Below are 12,554 nucleotides of genomic sequence, written 5' to 3'. Positions count from 1 at the left end.
GATAATTGAGGGGAGCACCACTCTAATTCTTCTGGATAACACCTTAACAATGATCTTGTAGAGGTTGTTAACCAGACTAATAGGTCTGAACTCTTTAGGGTGACAAGCCCCAACCTTCTTCGAAATTAAAGCAAAAAAGTAGAATTCAAGCTTGGGTTTATCGCACCTCTTCCAAAGAATTCCGAGAACACTACTTGAGAGGCTCTCTCTCATTTCATTACATTTAAAGCACGTGTTGAGAATAATTTTGGTAGAAGAATATGCAAACCACCTTTCTTCATGGAAATTTGCATGAATAAGTTCTATGGAGCAACCCCTGCTCTCAAGGATGAAAACTTCGCTTCACATGTATGTCACTTACAAAAATCATTGTATGGTTTAAAGCAAGCTCCCAGAACCTGGTACCATCGGCTCAAAGATCATCTTCTCCTCTTGGGATTTAGGGAATCTAAATCTGATTCCTCTCTTTTCATTAAAATTTGTGGAGCTGATATCACATATATTCTCATTTATGTTGACGATATACTAATTACCGGATCCTCTTCTCATGTGGTGCAAGATGTTATTAACTCTATGGGTTCTGAATTTGCGATCAAGGATCTCAGTACTGCCATTATTTTTGGGGCCTTGAAGCTCACTAGCTAAAGCATGGCTTATTACTATCACAACAAAAGTATATTGAGGACTTGTTGAAACGTACAAACATGGATGGGGCAAAGCCTTGTAATACTCCTGGTACTGGTTCTAAGTTATCCATACATGATGGTAACCTTGTATCTCTTTCTAATGCTTCCCTTTACAGAAGTATTGTTGGTACACTTCAGTACTTGAATAATTGCATGTCCTGATATCACAGACCCTGTTAGTATAGTATGCCAATTCGTGCACTCTCCTACGACTGTTCACTGGGAAGCAGTCAAAGGTATCCTTAGATACCTAAAGTGCACAATTGATTGTGGTCTCATGCTTCGTCTTTGCTCCTCCATGCGTCTTAGTGTGGTATAGTGCCTTCTCAAACTCTGATTGGGCTGGTTGCCCTAATGACAAGAGATCACATGATGGACATTGTGTTTTTCTTGATAAAAATCTCATTGCATGGTCTTCACAAAATCACAACACTATATTGCAGTCTAGCACTGAAGCTGAGTACCGCTCTTTAGCTATTGCTTCTTGTGAACTATCATGGCTTCAATATCTACTCTCTAAGTTGGGTTTTTCATCACCCTCTTTCTCATCTGGTGTTGCAATTTAGGAGCTACATATCTTAGAGCCAATCCAGTTTTTTATAGGACAACCAAACATGTTAAAATTGACTTTCATTTTGTCCATGAGCGTGTGGCTCAAAAAGTCCAGAAGTTAGATTGATCTCCACTGTTGATCAACTAGCAAATATCTTCACCAAAGGGCTCACCCTTCCCGTTTTTACTTTCTCAAGACCAAGTTGAACATTGTTGCACCCGTTCAGCATTTTTTTATCAATAACCAAGGTTCAAAATATCGATACGCCCTTGTGTATTGGCAAGAGCATATCGGTACTTAAATTAACGCACTTTATATTTTATTTTAGTTTTTTTTCAAAATTTGGTTTTGGGGCATATTTTTAACCATATTTTTATTAAAAAAAATAGTGGTTCCCGAAACACCTTTAAATAGGCATATTGTATCAAAATTCTGAACCTTGTCAATAACATTTAACATCATTAAAATTTAGGAAAAATTACATACAAGCAAAGGGAGGTAAACTACCTTAACTCCCCTGTAAACAAATAAAAAACAACATTAGAAATGTGCCCAAAACAAAGAATCCCTATTCACCCAGCTGCATTTTATCTCAATATCCTTAGCCAAACATTTGAACTTTTTCCTTTCATTGTTGTAGTTCCACATTGTAGTCTTTTTCCTTTCATTGTTGTAGTTCCACATTGTAGTCTTGTCTTCCTTTAACCATCTTACCACCACCTCCATGTCACCTTCAATTACCATCCTCCTAATGTTCAAATCTCTTGCTCTTTGGACTCCTTCCAAGGCCACAAAAATCTCAGCCCTGTGAGCCACCCTCTCCAATTGGGCCTGAATAAATAGTTTAAACATTCTCTTCCTCATTCACCCCGTTCAACTTGAGGGAGGATGTTAGAGATAACAAAGATCCCTAACACGTGCCCAGGCAGCTCAGCAAGTATTTAGTTAGAAGTTAGTCCTTATCTAGATAACTACAAGTCTTGCACAACAGTTGTATCAGTTAGCAGTTGTATTTAAGTTATTGTAAACAAAATATATTATAAAAACAGAACCATCTCACTCTGTTCAATGTGGAGTGAGTAATTCTCTCATTTGTTTTTTGTTCTCTGGTTCAATTAAACGGACTAGTTAACAGCAAGTACTGGATTATCACATTTTGAAAGTTCACGTACTAAATTGTCGCATTTTAAAGTTCGGGGACCAAATTGTCACTCGAGCCAAAGTATAGGGTACTAATAAAAATTTTTTCCTAAAAAAAGGGTTCTTATATGAAACTCTTCTTCACTTTCTAACATCCTCTCACCCTATTTTTTAATATTTTCCATGAGAAATCAAACAGTTTTTGCAAGATTACAAATTTACAATGATATTTCACCATTCAACCGTATCCTTAAGATTGTTTTTGGCTCAAAGGAAAAAGTAAGGAAAGGATGGGGAATGTAGGGAAATCTTTTACAAACCTTGTATATAGGTTTCCCTTCATTTTCCTTCAAACCAAACATAGCTTGTTTGTGCAGGATTCGATCCCAAGTCTCTATTAGCAAAGACCTACAAACATTCTTTTTCATTTGTATCCGATCGTTTTGGGTCTATATCGACTTAATAATTCTTTGTCTCTCTAATAACTCCTACATTTAGGGAAATTTGCCCTAAATAACTCATAATCCCTTGTAATTATTACCTCTCTCTCAATAACTCTTTTTCTCTCTTAATTAATTAGTACATTTAAGACAATATTCAAATTCAAATTTCAATTTGACCCGCCATTAATCAATAAATTTAAAGTTGATTTGTCATTATACCAACCTATTTAAACTACAAATAAGAGAGGTAAGGATAATTTAACTCTAATAATTTGATTGTAATAAACATAAACAAACCATTGTGCCACATTCAATTGTTGATTATAATTTTATGTATTTTAATCTTAAGCAATTATTTTACTTCTTCCATTATCTTTAATTTGGACAGATCGGATGGACCAACAAGACATATTGGGTTGGACCAATCCAAACTATTTATTAGATTGGGCTGGATCTGGTCCATCTATAATAAATTTATATTGGATTCAGTTGGATAAAGCCGATATATGTTTCATTGATACATGATAAGAATATAGGTATCAATGGACTGGGTTTGGATTGAAACCAATCTAAATTAAAACAAATTTGAACAAATTGGACGGTCCGAACATTGAATTGGACCAGTCCAAAATATTCATTGGATTGGATTGGACCTGGTCCATTTGTAATGGACTCACATTGAACAGTAATGAGACTCACAGGAACCATAGTGAAATTTCAATTTTTCAAACCTTGATTTGATCAATATACCGTAAGCTTGGTTTGGAAGGAGTACAAATGCAAATATGTAGAGTGCAAAACCTTATAATTATATTATTTTGTATGTATTTGCATTGCCTAGTCAAACCTTGATATGATTAAGGCTCAATTTGGAAAGAATACAAATGCAAATATGTAGAGTGCAAAACCGTGGAAGTATATTATTTTGTATGTATTTGCCCTGTACATATTTGCATTTGCACTGTAAAATAGATGCATTTATTAGTCAACTTTGACTTTTGTATACCATTAAACCTGCAATTACATATCATAATATGTGATAAGCACATCTATATCTCTTTTTGTGTAATAACCAAAGCAAGAGACCATGAACATCTTAAATTTAGACCACCACATACCATATTCAGGTCTGTTTTGTTCACAGCCAGAACCGGAATGAATTGAAATCGAAATCCTTCATAGTCGAAATATGGTCTATCTCTATTTGATTTCCTCTTCCCCCTTTCTCCATTCACTCATATAAAAGTTGATGACTAGATCTGTGAACTAGTAAATCCCCACCACGTTTAACTGGCTAGGAGCATCACTCAGTTGATTCTGTAATTTAATGTCTTTTTCCGAACTTTGCAAGAGACAAGATACCAAGCAGATAAATGATGACGTATGTCTTTGAAATCAATATAGTGGCAAATGGATCTTTGGTGCCTATAAAATGATGTTTAGGGACAATATCGGTACTATTTATAAAAATGAGGATGGTAACAATTTTTAGTCAAAAAGCCTTATTTTACTTTTCTTTTTTATCCTTTATGATTTTTATTTTTCTAATAATTTATTTAAATATCATGATAGGCCATATGCTAATTTTTAGGGGGTGTCCTTTTTTTTAGATTATGAGAGGGGGGAAAGTTGGTCAATGGGATTTTGATTCCCATTAACCAAGAAACACATGTTTAATTTTTAGATTTATGTGGGGACCAGTGAAAGTTTATTTTCTTGGGTATCACTTAAGTGATACTGATCTCTTAGGTGGATAATTTAATTTTCCCATCTAAGGGAAAGTTGTCAATACTTGGATGGGACAAAAATGCCCCTTTTAATAATAATTTTTTTTATGATTAAGATGGTCATTGCCTTATTTACATGGAAAATAAAAGAACATGGGTAAATGCACTTACATGGGTAAGTATTTCCTAGGATACACTTACCCTTGTAAGTGACTTATTGAAAAACGAATGGGGCATTAGTCAAAAAATCCTGATTTTACTTTCCCTTTTTACCCTCTATAATTTTTGTTTTCCAGTAATTTATTTAACTATCATGATTCACGAGGCCATACATTGTCCATCAAACTTTTTCCAACGATAAAAAATGAGAATCCAAACTATTAACATGGTTGTATCTTGATTTTGCTTTCCATCTTTATCATCAACAATTTTTGTTTTCCAATGTTCTTTTTTTTATCATTCAAATGTTTGATATTATCATAAATGGTCACGTACACTCTCCAGTGGTGACCTTGTTGCTACCTACTATTTTCATTTTTGCTTCCAATTAATTTCTTTATTTCCTTTTTAATTAAAAAGTAAGAAGAAAATGCTTTTAGACTTAAATGTAAGTTATTTAACAATCATCTTAGATAATGACTTCTACTATTCAATAGTTAATTGAGTAAATTAACATAATAGCTTAGTTTACTTCTAACCATTAATACTAATTTTTTGGGAAAATTCCTCGATGAGTACCTTGTACTTTGGCTCGAGTGACATTTTAGTCTCTGAACTTTAAAATGCAACAATCTAATATCCAAACTTCCAATTTGTGACAATCTAGTACCTAACATTAATTCACGGTCAGTCAAAGTCATCATGTGAGAACAGGTGCAGTTTAAATAATTTCATAATGTCAAAACTAACCTTTATTATTCAAATTTTACCCTTTTCCTTTCTTTTTACCCTATTCCCCTTTCTCTTCAATATGGGTTAAAGAAACAACAGGTGGCATTCACTGACCGTCTGTTCTTTTTCCCTCCTATCTAATTGAATTCTAAAATCTATTCTACTTTGTCTTCAGTCTGTCATGGGGATGGGTGGAAAGAACAAAGAGGTTGCTAAATCTCGAAAGACTCTAGTCACTTGGTCATTGTTGAGAAAGATGAACATGAACCAAAAGAAAATGGCGGGGTTTATAGGGAAGCACACTCGATTCATCTACAACAACGACGACGAGATAGAAGAAGAAAGAAGAGATTGCAGAAATGAAAAGTTCATCGCCTAGTATTGTTCGTTTGAAGGGTATGCCCACTCCGGAAGGGTAGCATCTTCGCTTCCTCAAAGAAGAAGAGTAAAGAGAATAGATGGGCTTTCGATGGCGAGCAATACTGTAGGAGATTATGATCTTTGTGTTTTTTTAGAGGAACGAATTGCCAGAAGCGACACAACCTATATGTTGAGGGGAATAGTCTGTTTTTATTCTTAGTTTACTAGTTCTCTTTCATAGTATAATTTCAAAACGAGTTAAAAATCCCCACTGTCGATTCCACGGTTTACTACTTCCCGCAAGGCCATGCGGAGCAAGCTTCTTCTTCTCCAGATTTTAGTTCTCTGGTCTGCATCAAGCACATGGCTCTATGCAGAATCGTGTCAGTTATGTTCCTAGCGAATTTTGATACTGATAAGGTTTTTGCAAAATACGTTTTGAACCATTGGATCGATCATTTTTCAGAATGGTTCGTATGCCATCGGTTGCAATGGGATTGTTGCAGGACGGTGAGGTTGAGGATTCTGAGTAAAAGATTTTGTCATTCTCGAAGATCCTGACACCAAGCGATGCAAACAATGGAGGTGGGTTTTCGGTTCCCAGGTTTTGTGAAGATTCAATATTTCCCCCACTAAACTACAAGGCGGAGCCACCAGTATAGACGATTGCAGTGAGAGATGTTCATGGTGTGATGTGGGATTTCCAACACATTTACCGAGGGATGCCGCGTCAGCATTTGTTGATGACTAGGTAGAGTAAGTTCGTTAATCATAGATGCTTGCTTGTTCCTTGAGATTCAGTGGTTTTTATGAAGAACCAAACTGGAGAGCTTTTTGTTGGGATAAGGCACACTATGAGGTCAAGTGGTAGTATGGATTGTGTTCAGTGTTATTATCATGTTGGGTCTGTGGCTTCTCCTATTGTGAAAATGGAAGAGGGGTTTGGAATGGAGAGAGGTTCTTAACGTAGTAGAAGGGGCAGGTTCCAACTGAATCTGTAGAGGCTGCTGAATTAGCGGGAGTAAATAGGTTGTTTGTCATTTCAAAAATGGTTCAAATTTGATTGTTGAAAAATGAAATGGGTATTTATGTCTTTCTATGCACTGACTGACGATGAGTTAACGCCAGGTACCATATTGTCACAAATTTAAAGTTCGGGATTGTCACATTCTAAAGTTTGGGAACCAAATTGTCACTTGAGACAAAGTACAGGGTACTGATCAGAAAATTTTTCTAATTATTTATAAGTTTTAAGTTATTAAAAAATAAGAGACCGATTAAGAGTGGCATCTCCAATTCTCCATAAATTTTGCATTTCGTTAGGATGAACTATATCTATATATAATATTGTTGAATGTAATTTCATAATTGATTTAATGCATTAATATTTCAATCTGATGCATTTACAATCAATATTTTATAATTAAAAAATTCGCATTTTGTGAAGATAATCTTTTGTATATATTATATAATTGTGTTAGAACTTTAACAGTATGTGAACTTTCGACTACTACTAATCATAAATTAAAGGTAGGTATTCATTCTCTTTTTCTGCTTACTGTTCAGACCTCTTTTTTTACATTGTTAAGGACAAACAGTAGGATTATGCAACATAAATTCAAACTATTAAACATGTAGTTAATTAATACTTCAAGCAGTATTGAACGTGGCAACAGGCGTTCACTCTGGGCAGGGAATTCCTGCCGAGGGTGGGCAGCCAAATTTTCCCCGTTACAGGCTATCCCGTTGTTACTTGACCCAACAATGATGCAATCTATTTTTGTGTCGAGTTGTTGGAACGAGAGTATCATACCTTCGAACCAAATGACTTCTAACCATCTAATTTCTAGTTAGGCCATGTTTGATTGCAATGTAAATAAATTTGTACTGATGCAAAATTATAATAATGTAAAAGATTTGAATGTAGATTTTAATCTATTTTTGTTTAAAATTTTAGTTTATTTTGTTTGATTACAATACAAATAAAGTAAATCAAGATGTAAAACAGAATAAGGTAAAACCCAAAACAAAATTAAATAAGAATTTACATTTTTTTCATTTGCACTCTCATGCATTTGCATTAATGCAAATAAAATTATATTTTGTATTATTTTATATATATTTATACGATGCATATTTGTATATATATTCCTTCCAAACTAAGCCTTAAATTTTGGGGTTGCATGAAAATCTTCTCAATAATTTTTTTAAGTAAACACCTTAAGGTGGGTTTGTTTATTTGTTGAGTTTGTTTGTTGTGGAAAGGTCATCGGATGAGACATCCACTGCACAATGCAAACCTCCTCTTTAGTTTTTATTCTTTATTTATGTACTTTGGTAACTAAGTTGGGAATATTGATCATGCAATGTCAAAAGTGGTGGTTGCATTACCATTATGTGTTCTCTCCCTCACTCTCTCTCTCTCTTCCTTTAAAACCCAAATGAAAAGATGAAAAGATGATTTTGTTTACATTATAAGCTACTCATGTCAATGGTTGGCAAAAGAGGGGTGGCCATCAATTTCATCTTGATTTATGAATTCTGTTCTAGATATGAAAGATGTAATTACAAAGGAATGCCACACCAACTCTTCCCATCATAAAGGCCATTTTTGAACGGTTGGAGTAATTTGGAATGACTACAGGTTTCTAATTAATGAAAGTAACCCAAGAGCACTCATGGTACATCAAGATGAAAATAACAATTGCTCACCAAGAACCATAACCAAGAATTAAATTCTAAAGATATTATTATATATCCTCTAGCTAGGGGATGGAGTTAGTGTAGATGTAATCCTCATTCTCAAACATCTTATCTTCAGCCTCTTTGCATTCCACGTCTCCTTCCTTCTGGCAATTCACCTTTCCCTGCATTTCTCTCAATCATCACTGATTGACTGACAGAACCTAGAGTAGAGAGAGAGATATATCTTTTAAACTAAGAGAAGTAACAGTGAACGCCAATATCGATCAACTCACTACATTTGCAGAATTTCCGGAATTCACTATTAACTCATTAGTGGCTACGGTCTTCCCTGGAAGAACAAATGATAAGCACAAGAACAATAAGAAGATAAAGAGAAAGAGATGAGGAGGGTGATCTAGCACGATCCGGACACTCCTAACTGACACTCACAAATGCTCCTGAAGGAAGAAGAAGAATTCCCGGGGGGGTTTGCCCGGCGGGAACACTCCGATGATTAAGTCAGTATTCTGTGTGAGAAGCAAAGGGAAAACGAAGGCTAAGAGTGCAGATTGCACAAATGGTTCGAAGATACCTTGTTCCTTGAGAATCAACTTCTTATAACAAAATCCGTTGCTTCAGGCCCCCCGGCTATGGTAGACTGACAAGGCTAAGAGTGCAGATTGCACAGATGGTTCGAAGATACCTTGTTCCTTGAGAATCAGCTTTTTATAACAAAATCCATTGCTTCAAGCCCCCTGGCTTCTGATAGGGCAGGTATAACCGCCATTGTCAGTCTACCATAGCCGTTACAGGCAAGGCTGAGGTGGCACGCGCAGGGCCGCCGTTGTAGAGTACGTGCCTGTCAGGTGTGAGACACCTTCTAAAGGTGACAGGCGTGATGCTATTTGACGAGGGACATGGCTGCTGTCCCCAAATTTGTCAGGTACGGTGGTCGAGCAGGAGGCCTTCCTGTGGTATACCGAACTATCCTTCCGCGAATTACCTTCCGTAGGGCTATCTCATGAGTGATGAGCTACCTGTAGCAAGTTATATTGAGTTGGCTAACCCGAGGTGTCTAAGCCTTGGGGTATTCAGAGATGGATCGGTGCGTTCATATTTGGGAGTGGCCCGAAGTCCATTGGGAGGAGTTCGGGTCTCGAGAGAGGTCAGGGTGCCCCGAAGTGGCTTAACCCGAGGAAGAGATGCGGGTAAGGCGGCTTCCGACGAGTAGCTTATCCGCTCAGTTGCCGAACTGGACTCGGCGGGACCTTCCCTCCGAGTTGTGATTACGTCTGTTGCGCTGTCATGCTGAGTCACTATTTGAGCAAGGTCACGTCCACGTGTACCCGTGCTGCGAGGTCGGGGCAAATCACCCTCCAACAATTGCCCCCCACTCCCTGCGCCGACGGCTATGACCCAGCGCGGGGAGGTCATGACGCGCCAGGTGGATTTGGCATTGGTATTTATGCCGCTTTGTCGCGTGCTCCGTCCAGCTGTATCGGTCTAGCGCACGGTTTGACCAAAAAAAGACTCGAATTGCATCCAGATTACGCGCAGACTTCACACGCCTCGATGAACCCGCAGCTGCGGCTATAAATAGGGGGTCCCTTGGCCATTTTCTTCGCCACAAAGCTTTCAACGTTAGCGTTTGAGCTCGCGCCAGGGGTCTCTTAGCTCGGGTCCTCCAGTTCATTCTGTTCTCCCAGTCCGGTTGCGTTTCTTTGGTGAGTCTTCTCGAGCTTCCTTTTCCCTTCTAGTTTGTTTCTTTCCCTTTGGTCCACTATGTCGTCTAGCGTAGACAGCCTTATCGACGACCCTGAGGTGGGTACCTCAGCTCGGGGTGGCTCCTTTGTTGCTCATCCATCCGAAGTATAGGTGGCTACGGGTAATCTAGCATCCACCTCCCACCGAGGTTGGGAGCCATATCAGTTTGGCCCTTCTATAATGACTTTGGAGAGGCTTCAGGACCTCATACAGAGGTTCCACCTCCCTAAGGAATACTCGTATAGCCTTCCCACTGGCAACTTTCCATGGGAGCATGGTCCTGATGAGATCGTGATCTTTAGGGAGCAACTGATAGTCGGGTTCAGACTTCCTCTTCACCCTTTGATCGTTGAGGTGTTGGTACACTTTAACATCACATTGGACCAACTCCACCCGAACTCCATACAAAATGTGGTGGGGTCCATTTTCTCTTTGCTTTGATCGTTCTCTCTCCATAGATTTAGATATTCTCAGGACAATTTTGGCCATAAAGAAGAGTGCTTCGGGCGCTCTCCTCGGGCACAAGCGGTCCTACTACCTGTCCCCCCGCCCAGGTTTCAAACTCATGCACAAGATCCTGAGTAAAGTCCCATCTTGGAAGCGGGACTACTTCGTAGTTTGGAGCAGCACGGGGTGGCCCTTCCTCACTAATTGGAGGATGGTCGTTCAAGACCTCGGTGTCATCCTAGACGGGAAAACCAAGAAAGCGCTCCAGTCACTAGCTCAGCTCGGGTTGAATTATAAAGACTTCACATCCAAGGAGAAGCTCATCCAGGCCCGCTTGAGCTCGGATAGGTTTTCCTTCATTTCGGCTTTCTGTCCATATGTTTACTTTGGGTTGTTGATGTCGTGTTTTGCTGCAGATCCAATTGAGGCGGAGAGAATAGATAACCAAAAGCTCTTTCGCCAGATGAAGAGGAAGAAACGCATAGCCAAGAAGGCGCGTGTTGAGTCCCCGCGAGCTTTAGTCGAGCTTCAGCCAAGCCCCAACCTCCGCAGACTTCAGCCTTGGGGCCCGAAGTGGTAGCGGAGCCTGTCATCAATTTGGAAGAAGGGGTTGTGCCTCAGGGGCCCGAGGTGATAGTAGAGTCTGTTGTTAGGCTCGCCAAACTTGCTGTCAAACCCACTGGTCCTGCTGGCGAGAGCATTGCCGAGGCTAGTGCTGCAAGTGCTGCTGCCGGGGTTCATCCTGCCGAAGCTATCGCCGAGGCCTCTGAGAGTTCCACCCGTGACGTGGAGATGATGGCATCTAGCTCCGAGGGTCAGGGGAGCCAAACCGTCCTGAACCCCCAGTGCAGCCTGAAGAAGAGCAAGCTAGCTGCGTACCCGGGGGAGGTCAGCGAATGGGCTGAACTCACTCCTGGCCAGCTCGGTGCCCGCGCTGCCACTCATACTATGGTGGTGAGTCTCCCTTCTCTTTTCTTTTCTTTTCTTTTCTTCTCTTCCTTTCTTCTCTCTCTCTCTCTCTCTCTTTTTGACTGGTTTCCCTTTTGCAGGTGAACTCCGCCATTCGCACCTTGACCCTTCAATCAGACCGGCACCTGAGGCGGGTTCTGGAGGCTGAGAAGTCATCTCGTGCAACCCATACTGAGTTGAGGGCAGCTCGTTGTCAGATCCACCGCCTGGAGAGTGACGCCTTGACTCGGAAGAGCTTCATCGAGGTGTTAATGTCAGAGAAGGGGGAGCTGGCCTGAGACAAAGATAAGATGAGGGCCGAGGTAAACGAGCTCAAGGTTGGTCAAGAGGCCTTAGGGCTTGAGGTGAACAGCCTCAAGGCTGAGCGGGATGCCCTGAAGCTCGAGGTGCAAGGCTTCAAAGAGGCAAAAGGGAAGCTAGAGCACAAAGTGGGGTACCTCCAGGAAGACATAAGAGAGAAGACCGTGATCTTCGAGGGTGCTCTCGAGGAGGCCAAGACTCAGGCCGTCATCGACTATGTCCATTCTCAAGGTTTGACGACGTGATGACGGAGGCCTACCATAAGGGCTTCAAGCTCAGTCGGTGGCTAATCAGGCACCTCTACCCCGACCTGGATACAAGCGCCATCACTACTTCGCGGATTACTAACGACATCGTGCATCAGTCTAAAGATGACCCCGGTTCCGAAGATGAGGGTGTCGAAGATGAGGCAGAGGATGCTGGTCCAACTACTGCCCCCGAGGAGGTCCCTAACAGAAGCGGCGAGCTCCCGAAGTAGTTTTCTCTTTGTATTCGTAAACTGAATCTTCTCCCCTTTTCTTTCTTATAGTTAAGACATTCTCAATGGAATTTATGTACTGAACTTCCTGTAATGAAGAAATTTTTTTCT

This window comes from Nelumbo lutea, chromosome 5 (assembly GCF_056320005.1).
Source record: "Nelumbo lutea isolate HS-2025 chromosome 5, American lotus-T2T, whole genome shotgun sequence".
Lineage (NCBI taxonomy): Eukaryota > Viridiplantae > Streptophyta > Magnoliopsida > Proteales > Nelumbonaceae > Nelumbo > Nelumbo lutea.
Note: the sequence above shows the minus strand (reverse complement) of the source record.